The sequence below is a fragment of the Gopherus flavomarginatus genome, chromosome 1, assembly GCF_025201925.1.
Source record: "Gopherus flavomarginatus isolate rGopFla2 chromosome 1, rGopFla2.mat.asm, whole genome shotgun sequence".
Lineage (NCBI taxonomy): Eukaryota > Metazoa > Chordata > Testudines > Testudinidae > Gopherus > Gopherus flavomarginatus.
In genome coordinates this window covers 124,747,786-124,763,492 of record NC_066617.1, presented here as the reverse complement: position 1 = coordinate 124,763,492, position 15,707 = coordinate 124,747,786, and the positions used below count along the sequence as shown (strand labels likewise).

The 15,707-nt window shown below is 41.5% G+C and overlaps 1 protein-coding gene across 1 annotated transcript in view; it reads right to left on the bottom strand.

Moving 5' to 3' along the window:
- The window catches only part of PDE3A (phosphodiesterase 3A), a 371,124-nt gene that overhangs the window by 146,766 nt on the left and 208,651 nt on the right, over positions 1-15,707 (bottom strand). The window lies entirely within an intron of this gene.

Genomic DNA, 15,707 nt, shown 5'->3' with positions numbered 1-15,707 from the left:
TGTTTTGTTTTTGTTTTTTTAAATTAGGGGTGGGTATCTTTTCTAAATGATTTCCGATTAATTTCTCAGTGTGAGATGCCCGGGTTATTCAGTGAATTTGGATGCACTGGTTTAGCTACTGTATTTTTTGTTGATTTATGTTTAATGAGCTATATTCACAAATGCATATTATCTCAGATGGACATCATGAAAAGGAAGTGTTCCCTATACCTTACACCTGGCACATCTGTTTGCCCATATTTAATCTCATGTTGTCCTCAGTATTATTCATATAATCTCCTTTTTGCTAATAGGACCATAAACTTTCCACATAAATGGCACGGTTCAATCATGTTATTTACACATAAAGCACCAAATAATACATGTTATGTACCTTATTTCTGAAGTGCTGTAGTCCCAAACATACATGTCCAACAACATACTAGAGTACAGGTAAAACGGGAGAGGAAAGGCCAGGATAAATACATTTCACATACCAACATCTAACAAATATAAATTGCCCAAGAAACAGGTTTTCAACCTGGGGGCTGGGAACAGGTTTCAGCAGATTGGGATTACTCCCTCCCCTCCACTTTTTTTTTTTAATAGCAGGGGGAGTGGGTCCAAAACTCTTGTATTGTCACATGTGGTCACAGTATAGAAGAGATGGAGAACCACTGCCCTAGATTAACTTTTATCATCTTAAAACCTGCACAATCTAATATTCATCTATGTTGCACACTGCTCAAATATATCACTTAACTGGGCTAGCGTCGATCAAGAAAACAATGTTTCTCGGCTTACTTTATGAAAGAATCTATATAAAACACCAGCTGAAAGAGGATATTCCTCCTTACTCAGTTCCACTATGGGCCCCTGAGACCTCCTCCTCACCGTTGCCAAAGTAATTTCAGTTTCTACTTTCCCCAGTTACTGTGTGTTCCAAAATATGTACATTTTGTCCTCTTACACAAGCATTTGGCTAGAGATAGTATTTTACTTCTGTATTCCAATAAAAAGAGACCTGTCTCAATAGAAGTTAATGCACATCAATTAATCCTAGTGACTAGGTCCCTTGGCTGGGGACAAGACAGCTACATGGATGAAATCCTGGCCCCAGTGAAGCAAAGGTCAAAAACTCTTCACACTGATTTTTTCTGGTGCCTGGACACCACATGTGTTCTTCTCCCTGAGACTGAAGACACCTGGATAATTACAATGATTATGACTCCAGGTACATTAATTTGAGCCCCTTTTGGCTTCTCTAGGCCCAATCAACAGATCCTAATAATCAGTTACTTAGCATTCTAGTCTCAAAGCTCCGTCCAAAAATTAGGAAGTCTCAGAAGATCCTTGTGAGAGAGTTTAGAACTATTATCTCCATTTTACAGACAGAGAAACTGAGGCACAGATAGCTCCCAGAGACAGTGTTTCACCAGAGATTAGAACTCAGGCGATCATGGCTCTCAGACCCAATCTTATTCATCTAGACATTCTCCCTGGTTCACTGAACATCTATGCCCACAATCTTCGTCACAGATTTAAACCTTTTCCTAGGATCTCAAGAGCATTCCTGAAGGTGCAGAAATATCCTCTCTTTTCAGCTATTGGGTGACCTTATCTCTCTGCCCAAAATGCTACTCCTCTGCAATAAATGTCAGAGAAAGGACAGGCTCTGAACACCAATTATCTGCCTTTGGGAGAAAGCAGGGAAATGATGCAAGCAAGGTGGAAATCTTCAAGAGTCTCCACAGCCAGCACAAACACTGAAAGTTTCCCCCACTCCCAGCTGGTGAATATTCTGATGTGCTGCCACCCTCATTCCTCTGTTAGGAGGACTTAATGAGGGACAACTGGTTTGGGCAAAATAAAAACTAAACAGCTCCCCCCAAACTTTGAGATTTTAAAAGAAGTTCAGCCAACTTAAGCTGTCCAATTACGGGTCATTTATCTGGGTTTTGTTCTGAGCAGAGGAGCCAAAATACTGTGAGAGAGGCTTTTCTTAAGAGGGTTCCAGCCCACTTTCACAAAAATCAAGAGACTATTCAAGCTGTCAATGAGTGTCCAAACAGCTACACCACAATTAAACAGCCCCCTAGCCTGAGTCAGGTGGCTCGTGCCACTGCAGGTTTTTAATTGCAGTGTAGATATACCCTTTGTAGTAGCAGTGCCTCCTTAAAAGAGGATCTGTTGCCATCAATCTCTGCAGCATGGGGGACAACTGGTCTATGAACTAAGAACAGTGGGAAGAACAAATGGAAAATTCCCACCTCACCTCTATCTTTTAATTGTAGATTAAATATGTTTTTTCTTAGTCATCATCTCATTTGTTCTAGAACTGTCACTTGTTTTTTTAATGAAGTGAAACATTTAAATAATTCTTTTTTAAAAGAGAAATTAATAAAGTTATTATAGGTCTGGATGTCTATGGGGTAATAGAATATCAGCTGCCAACTCAAATTACACCCAAGTCAACCATGACAGAAAACATACCACTTGACTGCTGTTTGGTGACCTATGTGAAATGAGTCTGATGGTATCAAACCTAGTTACTACAGAACATGTCTTTGTCCCAAAGCTACTATTCGCAACGGACAGTAAACCACCATCTTATTGCCATTCTATGCAGTGAAGCCATGAATTAAATGGGCATGAAGCCTGAACTGTTCTCTAGGTTAAAGGTAACTGGAAATGCACTGTAAGAAAGCCTCCAGTGCTGCACTCCATGCTGTATTTGATCTGTGAATAAATAGAGTACTTCAGACTCTGTGGCTGTGAAGTCAGCCTCTTTCACTAACCCGTAACTCACAGATGAGCACAAAAACACAGGATGAAAATAAAGTTGTTATGCAGAGACACAAATGAAAGGCATTTCCAAGATGTTTTTAGAGCTTCCAACAATACTGCCAAGTCTCAAGTTAAATTAGCCAAAATATCCATATAATTTTTCAGGAATGTAAATGGTAGTAGTTGTGTTGCTGTTTCTTACAGTTGTATCTCAAATCTCACAATATTACGTGTTTTTCTTAAAATCCCAGGTCCTGGAGCTATATGACTAAAAAAATCTCAGCTTTCATTTAAAAGTCAAAGTAAGTTCCTAAACGTTATGGAATGGGAAAAAAATTAAAAACGTGAATCTGAAATGTTCTGAAACCAGACAGCAAACAGAAAGAGCCCTAATTTATTATTTTTAAGCTAATTTTTAAACCAATTTCACAATTTTGGGGAGCCTGACTTATAATTGCTGAATGCTTGGAGTCGACAATCCCTTGAGGGTGAAGTCAGACCGCGCTGGCTAGTATTTAATGGGATAACCTCAGTTCTGAATTTTATCACCAGACTGGTAGGTATGGTAAAACTAAAAACAAACAAACAGACTCCTCAACACAACGAAAGACCAAAAGTAAGAGAGAGTTATTTTTAGCAAACTCTTTATCTCTGGGGCCAAATTATCTCAGTAGCTACTTGAGAAGACTACATGCAGTGTGAGAGTCACAAAGGTCAGAAAGCACGGGTAACTTGCCCAATAGCTTTTCCACTTTTCAAATATCTGCTTCTGTAATTGTACAGATTACTGTGGAAAATTCTTCCCAATCCACTGCAGGCCTCATGATGCAAAAATGGGTGTGTTTCATGTGTATATGAAAGAGAGAGAGAGCGAGAGACCGAGAGAGTGAGCGCGCACTTGCGCATTAAAATGTATTACACAGAAAATATATTAATCTTATGTCTAGCTTTAGTTGCCAAGTAGCATGGGGGGTTGCCATGAGAAATGAAATGAGATTTTGATTAGCAGTTAGGGTGCTCTTCTTACCAAATACACTATCAGGCCAATACAGAACAGCTCAGAGAGAAACAGACTGCTCCCTCATGCCCAGTGTGCAAAGAGCAAAAGTAGTGAAAGCAGCCAACACTTTGCCTGCAGAAAACATGAGGCAGAGCTGGTTGGAGAAAATTTGATGGAACCATGTTCCATTGGAACATGCAGGTCTGTTGAAATCAAAATGCTTTGTAAAACTGCGTTAATTGCACTAGAATTTTGTTTGTTTGTTTTTTAAAAAAAAAGGAAAAAAGAAAAAAAATTCCAATCATGCCAAAACAGCCTATTTCAATTTTGTGTTTTGAAATGACTTAATTTTATTTTGTATCATATTATATATTAAAATATAGTACAAATTTTCAAAAAGTGAAATTGAAACATTTCAGTTTTGTCAAAATGAAATGTTTTGATTCACCTGAAATGCCCCCCACCCTGGCCAAATTCTCTTTTGTGAAGAATTCAGAAATTTTGAGGGGTTGTTCAAATTTGGACTTAGGTAAAATCTAGAGATCTCAAAATCCTTTGTGAAACAGAACTTCCATTGCCCGTACAATCTAAGGTTTGGGAAGCAAGTTATCTAGCATACATAGCAAAAATGGCCTATCCTGCACAGAACAGTGGCTTGCAGAGACACAAGGGCAAAATGACTAACATCAGGGTTACAGTATGGAAGTGCAAATGTTGGAGAGCAGTGGACAGAATGAGAACAGCAATCTGGTTTTCAAAGCAATGATTACAATGTGCTCTATACCTGCAGAAACATGCACCAACCATTTGCTAGACTCTTGGGACATGCTGAGTGTCTTGGAACCCTCCAAAATTTGTTTTCATGTAAGAAAACTCACTAAGCTGAGAGGTAAGGTAAGCTGGAAAGCAGGCTGGACGGGGGAGGAGAATTGAAACTGTACTGAACCCAGACTCAAACACCTTTCAAGTCACAGATAGCTTCCAAGTGTATGCCATGCACCAGTGACAGGAGTCGAATAACGCCTGCCTGTTCCTTCTTTCTTCAGAAGTTGGAGTGTGTGGACATACCTCCTCCTCCTAGTGAGTCTCTATCGTGGCAGCAGGTGGCTGGCCAGGAATGTGCTAGGCTCCCTGCTGCCCACTGATTCACCTCTGCAATGGGACCCAAATCCTAAAGGATCATTCTCAGTCCTTCCCAGCTGGGATGAGGCAGAACATAGAAGCGGTATTCCAGAAAAGGTCTTTAATTTTGATTGTCATCTAAGTTAATTTCCTAAGAGGAGGTGATTGGGAGTAGGATGTCAACTTTCTTGGAGGGGATGCGGGGGGACCCAAAAATGTACAGAGAACATGGCAAGCAGACTGCTGTTGTTATTTTGCTGCGTGTGGGAGTCAGGTCTAGGATTTCATGCCAGGGAGGAATCTCACTTGTACAGCTATCAGCAGAAAGCATTTTAACATTGCTTTTGTAATTGACTTTGAGCCAAACATGCCCTGTGTAGCTCACATGGCTGAGATGGACTGACCCTGTGTACTCATGATGCTCAAAGAAACACCTCCTTGTTTAGTAAATTACATTTTTTTGCATGATTGGGCTCAGTGATTGTGCAAAACTAGGCAAATATACAGGAAGATTGCCAGATAGAGGCGGCGGCTTGTCTGGCAAATGGACTGTATTTCTCTTTGGATATAAGAAGGAGACTGGGGTCTTTGGGCTCGATGTGTGTGCTTTTGGGAGTCAGGGGGAGTAGATGCACTGAGAAGGAAACATATTTGGAGCACAGCATGCTGGATTTTGCACATCCTTTATTAAGAAGGTACTGGAATTAAAGGACCCGGACTCTCAAACTATTTCTGGGGATTACAGGTGAAATAGTAACACCTTACAGATTTCAAGCTGTATCTAAGTACAAACGTGGGAGTCTCCATGACTGTAGAAAATGACATCTACCAAGGAACAAGGACCTGTAGTTACACCTGTATCCCAAAAGTTTCATTACGGATGACAGCTTCCTCTGTATGTAATCAGACATAGCTATTCTGGTGTTCTTGCTCCTCAGGGTTTTGGAACTAAGCTTTGTATAGGGAAGCCAATAAACTGAATAGGTAGACAAATGAGGTATCTGTGTTGTATTTATTTTGAGTATCAAGAAGGTGTCTCACTTTCTTGCAATACCAAGACAGGACTACAACTGAATCAGACTTCAAGGACTTCAGGACTACAACTGGATTCAGACTTCAAGCCCCTCAAAGTTCTGAAGCATTTAGGTCTGGGGCTAGGTTTAGCTAATTATAAAAATAAGAAGTCATTGCAAAATTCAGAGCCAGCTTTGGATTTTGAACACTCCAAAAGTTGTTGAGGTCCACTTCTACTCAAAAGCTGTTTAAGTTCCATACAAACTCAATACGTTTGTTAGGACCAGCTGTGTCTATTACAGACAGGATTTTCTTTATATTTCAGAACATATTGCAGAACAGACCCACTGTGACTGGATTTTTGCGTGTTGATATTGGAGAGAGTTTTTTAGGTTGTTTGCTTCTTGTAACTGGACTCACAGTTGCAGACGTTGTCATAGAGAGCTAGTACATATACCGTACTTGAAAAACCTACTTTTTTCCTCCCAGCCCCATTCTACAGCATTATGTAAGCCAATGATAGTTAATCCATGATTTTCCTTTGTTCTTCTCTGGTTTGTGCCAAGGTTCTGCATGACCACAATGTGGATCATCTGCTAGGACAAAAACTATCACCGTCAGACTCTCCCTTCCTCTGACACTCAAACTGGTGGAGTAAATACATATTTGCACTGGTAGCCAGCTGAGAAGACAGAAACATTTGGCTCACAATGTAACTTTTTATTTAATTGTTTTGAGGAATGTGTTAACTATGACTTGTTAAATAAAGTCGCATCCTGAGTGGCACTCGGCGCCTTGCAGGGTCTGGTTCTCTTATCTTATGAAATGGGGTTTTGTATTCTAAATACATGGCCAGAAAGGAGGCATATTCACTGAATAGAGGAATGATTTCTGTTCTGTTTAAAAGCCTGGCACTGCCTCTACCTAGTGAATGAAAAAATCCACCTGAGTTAAGAAGCAGCACTACATATGCTTGACAAACATTAAGGGGTAAATTTTCAAAGGCATTAGGTGCTTAAGTCCTTACAAAGCCCCAGCGAGGTACATGAGTAAATAGTAGCCCCATTGTCTAAACTGAGTCTTTCCTTAGTCCACAGAGCTAGTAGTGTCAAGGCTAGAAATAATTTGTTCATTCTTTGTTCCTAGTCTTTGGCTAAAACCACAAGATGATGTCTCTCTCAAGGGCCTGATAACTACTAACAAACATGATAACCATAACAACTTTTGAGTCTGTCAGATACAGGAAAGTTTTGGTTTAAAAGTGGTTCAGTGGTTTCATTGTGCAGAGATTGTGTGCCTCATAGGATATGTTAAACATAATCTGTTATTTGAAAGCCAATGCACTCCTATTTTTACTCTGGATTTTCCTACATTAATGGAGTCCAAATCTTTAATATTAATGGAGGAGGATTAAAAGTGTCCTGCATGTAAGCAGTGAAAAGATCTCCTGTGATTTAATACGATTTAAAATTAGTAGTAAGTAATAATAATAATAACTCAGCAATAATATCATCAGATACAGAGAAACCTTAAAATGTTGCAAAGCAACTAGGCAACTTTCCAGTTCATTTGTCAAAGTGTAGGCAGATGAACTCAAAGATTAAGTCAGAAATGACTGGACAATTAATTTTCCTTTAACTTTCCAAAGAAATTCTCCTATGGCCTGAAAGGAGTTATTTTGTGTAAGGAAAAATAGCATACATAATGGAAGCCTGGCTGCAGCTCTAACTATGGGGTCATGATTATAACCCTGAACTGTAGGGGAGGGAGGAGGGTTGGGACAGGGAAGCAAATTTGTTTCCAGATAATTTATACACTTTTATTGAATCATTAAAAGAAAACAAAAGAATTAGCTCAGATTCCTACTCAGCTCTTGCCAGCTTTTGTTTCTACTAGCATCACTCTTACTCGGAACTTTTTTTTTTTTTTTTTTTTACCAGTTCCCTCTGACTGAAAGTGTGTTTCCAAGAAAACTCTAGCGCTAGAGTCTTGTGCTGAACTGACTATACTGTGCTGCTGGACCTGAGCAGTTTAACAGCCCTCAGAGACCGCAGTTTACAGCACTAGCAACTCAGCTGTCAGCAACCAAAGAGCCGCTTTGTCACTGGATGGAGTTACAGAGAACTACAAAAAATGACTGAACGTATTTAGAATACAAAACCCCATTTCATAAGATAAGAGAACCAGACCCTGCAAGGTGCCGAGTGCCACTCAGGATGCGACTTTATTTAACAAGTCATAGTTAACACGTTCCTCAAAACAACTAAATAAAAAGTTACATTGTGAGCCAAATGTTTCTGTCTTCTCAGCTGGCTACCAGTGCAAATATGTATTTACTCCACCAGTTTGAGTGTCAGAGGAAGGGAGAGTCTGACGGTGATAGTTTTTGTCCTAGCAGATGATCCACATTGTGGTCATGCAGAACCTTGGCACAAACCAGAGAAGAACAAAGGAAAATCATGGATTAACTATCATTGGCTTACATAATGCTGTAGAATGGGGCTGGGAGGAAAAAAGTAGGTTTTTCAAGTACGGTATATGTACTAGCTCTCTATGACAACGTCTGCAACTGTGAGTCCAGTTACAAGAAGCAAACAACCTAAAAAACTCTCTCCAATATCAACACGCAAAAATCCAGTCACAGTGGGTCTGTTCTGCAATATGTTCTGAAATACAAAGAAAATCCTGTCTGTAATAGACACAGCTGGTCCTAACAAACGTACTTTCCTTTAGATATGAATGAGATTTGAGTCTAGACCTCCAAAGCCTCATGAACTTACTACAGCAGGATAGCCTGAGTCTGAAAAACCCAAGGGGGAAAAAATAGTTCCCTCTTCTCAGTCGCCTCAATATAAGAGCTGATTAGGTATAAAAAGTTAAACAACAATATGATAAAAAAAGAAGCCCTGCCCCTGGCATTATGATATTATAAACACAGTAAAGTGCCAAGATAAACCTTTATTCAAGAGACTGGGTTCTTTGTCAAGCCGTGCCTTTCTTTCAAAACATCCTCATTGCCATGTCTGCATCTAGCCAGCTGCAGATCTAATAAGAAAGTTCTTATTCATGCTGTATAATGTTTTACAGGTTTGCCACGGGGGTCACTTGCTGTGAGTCATTTACGTCACAACTCGAACAGACTAATAGCTGAACGGAGCCAAGAAATGTAGGTTGGATGAAGGGGGATGTGTGGCGGGCGGGAGAACAGAAAAGGAAACAGTGCATCGGACTCAAAGCTTTGCTATTTCCTTGCCTCACCATTAACCCTAAAAGCTAAGGAAGTGTGTGTGTGTATATATGTTGCGCGCGCATCCACGCACATTAAAGTTGGGGGGAAGAAGAGAAAAAATGTAGCTATTAATGTGAAAAAAACTGTTGAAAGTGTTCTGTTTCTAAGAATATTGTTCTCTACTTCATAATTCAGAATAAATCCATGAAAATATCTGGTCACTCCCTAGTTTTTACAAGATAACTGTTTTGTTATTACCCAAGAAAACATCAGGTACGGGGTTGCCAGGCATCCGGTTTTCGACCGGAATGTGCAGTTGAAAAGGGACCCTGGTGGCTCTGGTCAGCATCACTGACAGGGCCGTTAAAAGTATGGTCGGGGGCACAAGCGGACTAAAGGCAGGCTCCCTGACTGCCCTGGCCCCCGGAAGTGGCCAGCATTCTCGGCTCCCAGGTGCAGGAGTGGCCATGGAAACCCTGTGTGCTGCCCCCATCCCAAGTGCCAGCTCCGCAACTCGCACTGGCCAGGAACTGCGGCCAATGGAAAGTGCGGGGTCGGTGCCTGCGGGCGTGGGCAACGAGCAGAGCCCCCTGGCCTCTCCACCTAGGAGCCAGACATGCCAGCTGCTGCAGGGAGCCGCTTGAGGTAAGCCCCGCCCAGCCAGGGCTCACACACCAAACCCCCTCCCACTCCCCAAACTCCCTACCCCAGCCCTGAGCTCTCAAACTCCCTCCCAGAGCCTGCACCCTGCACTCTCTCCTGCACCCCAACCCTCTGCCCTAGCCCTGAACCCTTTCCTGCACTCCAAACCCTTCATCCCCAGCTTAAGCCCTCTCCTGCATGCCAACCCCCTGCCCCTGCCCGGGGCCCCCTCCTGCACCCTGAACCACACATTTCTGGCCCCACCTGAGAGAATGCACCCCCAGCTGGAACCCTCGCCTGTATCCCAATCCCCTGCCCCAGCCTGGACCCGCCTCCTGCACCCTGAACCACACATTTCTGCCTCACTTCAGAGCCCACAACCCAGCTCCCTGCCCTAGCTCAAGGAAAGTGAGTGAGAGTGGGGGAGAGTGAATGACGGAGGGAGGGGGGATGGAGTGAGCTTGGGTGGGGCTTCAGAGAAGGGGTGGGGCAAGGGTAGGGCCTCAGAGAAGGGGTGGGGCAATAGGTGGGGCAAGGGTGCTCGGTTTTGTGCAATTAGAAAGCTGGCAATCTTAATCAGGCAGTGTCTACAGAATGTAAATGATATACATACTGAGAATATTAAACAGAGAGTACAATCAGCTCCATGAGTTTTTGAAAAGAAACACGTGATCCAGTGAAAACACAGTTTTGCTATAAGCAGCACAGTGGCCCAGGCTCAGAGATTACAGATTCATCATGTACCATCCTAGCCTGTTTATAGATTTTGATCATAATGAACTAATTAGTGGGAAAAGTGGCTTCCAAAATATACGTGTTCATTAGCCTGTTTGTTTACAAGCCGACCTCACAAGATGGTTTGGTAAAAATAGCAAAAACTGTATGACCCTTTCATAAGCCAACCCTGGGGTTGGCAAACTTTTGCTCCCGGCCCATTACAGTAAGCTGCTGGCGGGTCGGGGCATTTTGTTTACTTGGAGTATCTGCAGGCATGGAACCCCTCAGCTCCCTGTGGCTGTGGTTCACCATTCCCAGCCAATGGGAGCTGTGGGAAATCAAATAAAAGGATGTATTTTTTCCACACAAGGCACAGTCAATCTGTGGAACTCCTTGCCAGAGTTTGTTACAGGAGTGGGTGGGTGAGATTCTGTGGCCTGCATTGTGCAGGAGGTCAGACTAGATGATCATAATGGTCCCTTCTGACCTTAAAGTCTATGAGTCTAAGTGACTGAGAATGGTGAACTGCGGCCACAGGGAGCTGAGGGGCTCCACGTCTGCAGATGCTCCAGGAAAACAAAACAACAATATATTAGATATTCAATTCAATGATTCCATAGAGTTTACAATCATCAAATTTTGGTGTAGACCCATTTATAAGCCGACCCCCCGCTCTTTGATGCGTCACTTTTTTACCAAAAATATTCGGCTTATGAACAAGTATATACAGTATATTGTTTTAGTACAGGTATCTGCGGGACAAGGGTGAGAGAGCAGCCAAGACAGAAAAGTCTTTTAGAGGAATAAGAGCGCATTAGGAGTTGTAGATAGACTTACTGTACATTCCCTCCATGTGGCAAAATGTTTGGGATTTCTTTTTTTTAAATATAGAATGACTGAGGTGAGAGGGAGGAGGAGGAGAAGGTAGAAGCCTGCTGCAGAACATCCTTTTGACTTAATTGCAATCACTAAATTAAGGGATCTTTAATTTACAAGCTCTGCACATTAAATTGCAAGCTGTTGTAATGAATCCATGCAATACAGATGGAAATAACTACTATGTACCGTCCCAGTGAGTGACGAAAGGTTATGACGATAACGGTTGGAAACTAGCAGAATTCCTTAACTCTTCATTTTGAAATCTGTAAATGTTTCAGGGTTTCTTTTCCCCTCTGAAGTGTAGAATTCCTGTAGAGGAAATGCAATTTGGTGTGGTGTTAGTTGGATTCCATTGAAAAACTTTCAACCTCCAGTTCTTTTACACAATATTGGGCCTTTTTGTCTGTTTGTTCCAGGGGGAGGATGTTGGGATGATAGCTGGTCTTTCCTTATTTAAATGAGTGCCAAAGGTTCATATCATGTGGGAGCATAGGCTCCAATGTCCATCAAATTGCATCAGACTTTAGGCTATGTCTACACTATCACTTATGTCAGTATAACCTATGACACTCAAGGGTGTGGAAAAAAAAAATTCCTGAGTGACATAAGTTACACCGACAGAAGCATCAGCATGGACAGCACTATGTTGGTGGGAAAGCTTCTCTGGCCAACATAGATACCAGCACTTGTTGAGAGTGGTTTAATTATGTCGACTGGAGAGCTCTCTCCAGTCAGCATAGAGCAGCTACACAAGAGATCTTACAGTGGCACAGCTGCATTGGTACAGCTGTGCCTGTAAGCTCTCTAGTGTAGACTTGGCCTTAGAAAGTCTATAGGGTTGCATGTTGTAAATTTTAGTATCAGTGTAATGGAAGATGGCAGGAGGGAAAAGGAGGAAGTAGCCACAGTGAAAACCTTAAGAACTTAGAGATTTGGCTCATGAAAGTTTTGAGCATCTGAAGTTTCTTCTGTGAATAAAAAAACTCTTCACTTTTCCTTGTCCCAGTCTGTCTCTCACATGGTCCCATGCAACACTTCTAGCGATGTCACCTGAAATTTTAACACAAGTCTCTCAATATTTGGTGTTTTTTCTTAAAGACCCAGCTTGTGCAGTCAAGTAATTACAAGAGAATCTCAGTTTTCATTTTTGGAAAAAAGCAACTTTGCAGCTTCGAAGCTTGGGGAGCAAAGTTTGAAAGTGTAAACCCTACAAGCTCGAAAACAAGAAGGCAAATAGAGAACCCAAACTCAATTATTTTTAAAGCTCATTTTTAAACCAATCTCACCGTTTTTCAGAACCTGTCTCGTGATTTTTGAGTACTGGGGGTTGGCAGCACTGCACTCCTGTATGCTCATCGTGTCTCCTAAACTCCACCCCAGCACCTTGCCTGGTCCTCTGAATCCTTTTTATCCCCCATCCTTCCTATCTCTCCCAGGTTCCCTCCCATTCTCAGGCCAATGAACACAGCAGCATGTTGCTCCTCTGTCTGTGCTCTCCATGTCCCCTTCCCAGACTCCTGGTCTCCTCATGCTTCCCTGTCTCCCAGTCCCTTCATGATTCCACTATTCTCCATCTCAGGCCAGCAACACGTCAATTTATAAATGTTTACACATAATTTTAAACATTGGCCTGTATAGCCATGAAAACTGGCCTAAACGGGCGAGGCCAACCAATAACCATAGCTAACATGAGAGGGAGAGCGAAGGAAGGAAAAAAGAAGAAGAAATAAAATGTTGTAACCTGTCAACTGTAAGGCACATATCTCTAGTCTGCACAGAGTTTCTCTGCCCTTGCCCAATGTATGGATATTTAGGAGCAAAGATTTCATCAGTCTGGCTCCCAAAACAGAGCTCTCCTGCTGTGTTACTGGTAAAACACCTCTATTACAAGGCCTGGAGAAGAGAGTGTGCATGTGACTTTCTCCAGAGCAAAGCAGAGCATTACAGTGATGTCATTATATTAGTATACAACTGAATTCTGTGAAGTCTTGGCCATATTTCTGAGCTACACTTCCTAAGTAACACAATGCAGGAGGTATGACCAGACTTAAGCCTGAATTTGTTTTTTTTTTTAATCTTCCAAATTCTGAGCAGACCCCAGAGGCTATTTGTTCCAATGGTCCATGGGGCTGTTTTGCTGGCCAGGACAGATGGAGTGCAATGTAATTTTGGCCTACCTCAAGTGGTGTTACTTGCTGTCCATCTTAGAAGTTGGATTTATTTTGTTTTAGATAGAGTGTGAGACACCATATTTAATCAGAAAGACTAACCATACCCATTGTCTTAAACCAACAACTGACCCTCAGTGGACATAATGACACAAACAAAATGAAAGAGGAGAGACAGACATAATTCCCAACCACTGGTTTTTTCTGGAAATTTAATTAAAATGGATGGTTGTGAATTTTATACACTAGATGGAGGGGGAAGTATTTTTCATGGTCTATACATGACATTTTCACAACTTCTACCAAACCACACACAAGATTCAGCTGAAGTTTATCCTCTTCTGTACAACAGAAAGAAGTCAAGATTTAAAGTGACCTGGGTTGCAGACCTGGCCCAAAAGGAAAATTAGAGAGCTCTGAGATGGGTCTCTGGAAAGCCAGTTATTGGTCAAGGAAGGAACCAAGCTGGGTGAGCCCTAAAATATGCTTATCCATTCATCAAGTCCCTCATTGGAGAAACACAGACCCAAAACCTCTTTCAGATGAGTAAGCCATAAGGAAGACTGCAAATACAACATTAGAATCAAAATAGATTGTAGCAGAACCTTAAGATGGTATTGTGAATACTGTGACAACAGTAGCTCTGTCCTGGAACCTGGTTAATGAATGCACAAGGAAATGTATTCCATGCATTAATGTAAGCACGGTGGTACATGTACGCAGTGTTAACCAACTCATAAACATTATGTGCACTAAATCCAAAGTCACAAGTGCCAGACTATTTTTTGACATTGTTCCCATACGAGAAACTAAAAATAGACCCCTGGGAACTGTATGCTAGAGTTTACTCAAAGTTTTTAACCCTTACAGTGAAAAGGTTAAATAACTAACCAGAAGAACCAGTTCAGATATGCATCTTCAAATACATTCTGTGTACACACATTGATATGGTGGGGATATCCATATGAAATTGTGGAGTCACGCAGCTGGTTGATTTACATACATACACAAAGTTTCAAATATATAAAATACATAGCAAGACAGAATGCACAGCAGAAATTACTTCCAATGCATAAAGTTACCGAAATCAAATTAAGTTGTGTGTCCTGCACTAACGGTATCACTGGTCCCTGACGTCCTCCTGTTCCACCTTCCTGCTACTCAGGTGCACAAGTAAAACATATATATTCAGAAGGTCTTCTGAATATCTTCTGTTGCAGAACCAAAAGATTTGTAACTTTAGCTAGGTTTCTTACACCCTTGCCAATATTTCAATTTAAAAGGCACAGCTTTTAAATGAACCCTTTAAAATGTAGCAACTGCAGCTTCAGCCACAAGATCTTTTTCTCGCAGTAACCACAGTAGCCAAATTACAGGACGACTAGCCTCAAACGTTGTAGGTAGTATCCCCAAAGAAGTATGGCACAGTATGCAATACCCCCATTGGAGAGTGCTCAAAACAAATACTATCCTAGTTTTATGATTCAAAAGTTTATACACTGCTACATATCACTCAGTGGAAAGGGCATTTATAATTTGTGGCTGCAACAAACTGAAAGAAGCACAGAAAGAAGCATACATAGGTTTTGAGGAGTTCAGAATCTGCAGTTCTGAGTTTTATTACACAGAACACAAACATTGGGAAAATCATCAAACAAGGGTTGGATTAAATACCACAACGGCTAAGATAAGAACTGGCCAAAATGTGGGATTTCCGGTTTTGCTATTTTGAAATTTGGTTTAATTCTGACCTATGATCCTGACACCTGTTAGCAATGATGAAGCTGAATGTCAATTTCACAGTTACCAGGTTCCCAGGGTCTGTGGTTCCCCTGCTATGTGGACTGTCTTGGACTGGGGACTCCATGATTTCCACACTGTTGGGCCAGTTCTAGCTAGAATTTGTTTTCCCTTAAAGGCCATCATTTTCCTTCTGGAGTTATGTTCACGATTAAAATAATTTGGAAAGTGTTGGCTAGATCTTAATGTTCTGGAAAAAGAGTCTAGACATTGGAGATCGACTGCCATCTCTTTTTAAATTCAGGTTGGTGTTCTAACTGTATCCTAACTCCATGCTTTAAGAAGTTGGCCTTTTATTCACTAACAGGAATGCTTAGGGCTTTCACCGATAAATCTGAAAATAATTTTCGAAGGTAGATAAATATCCTTA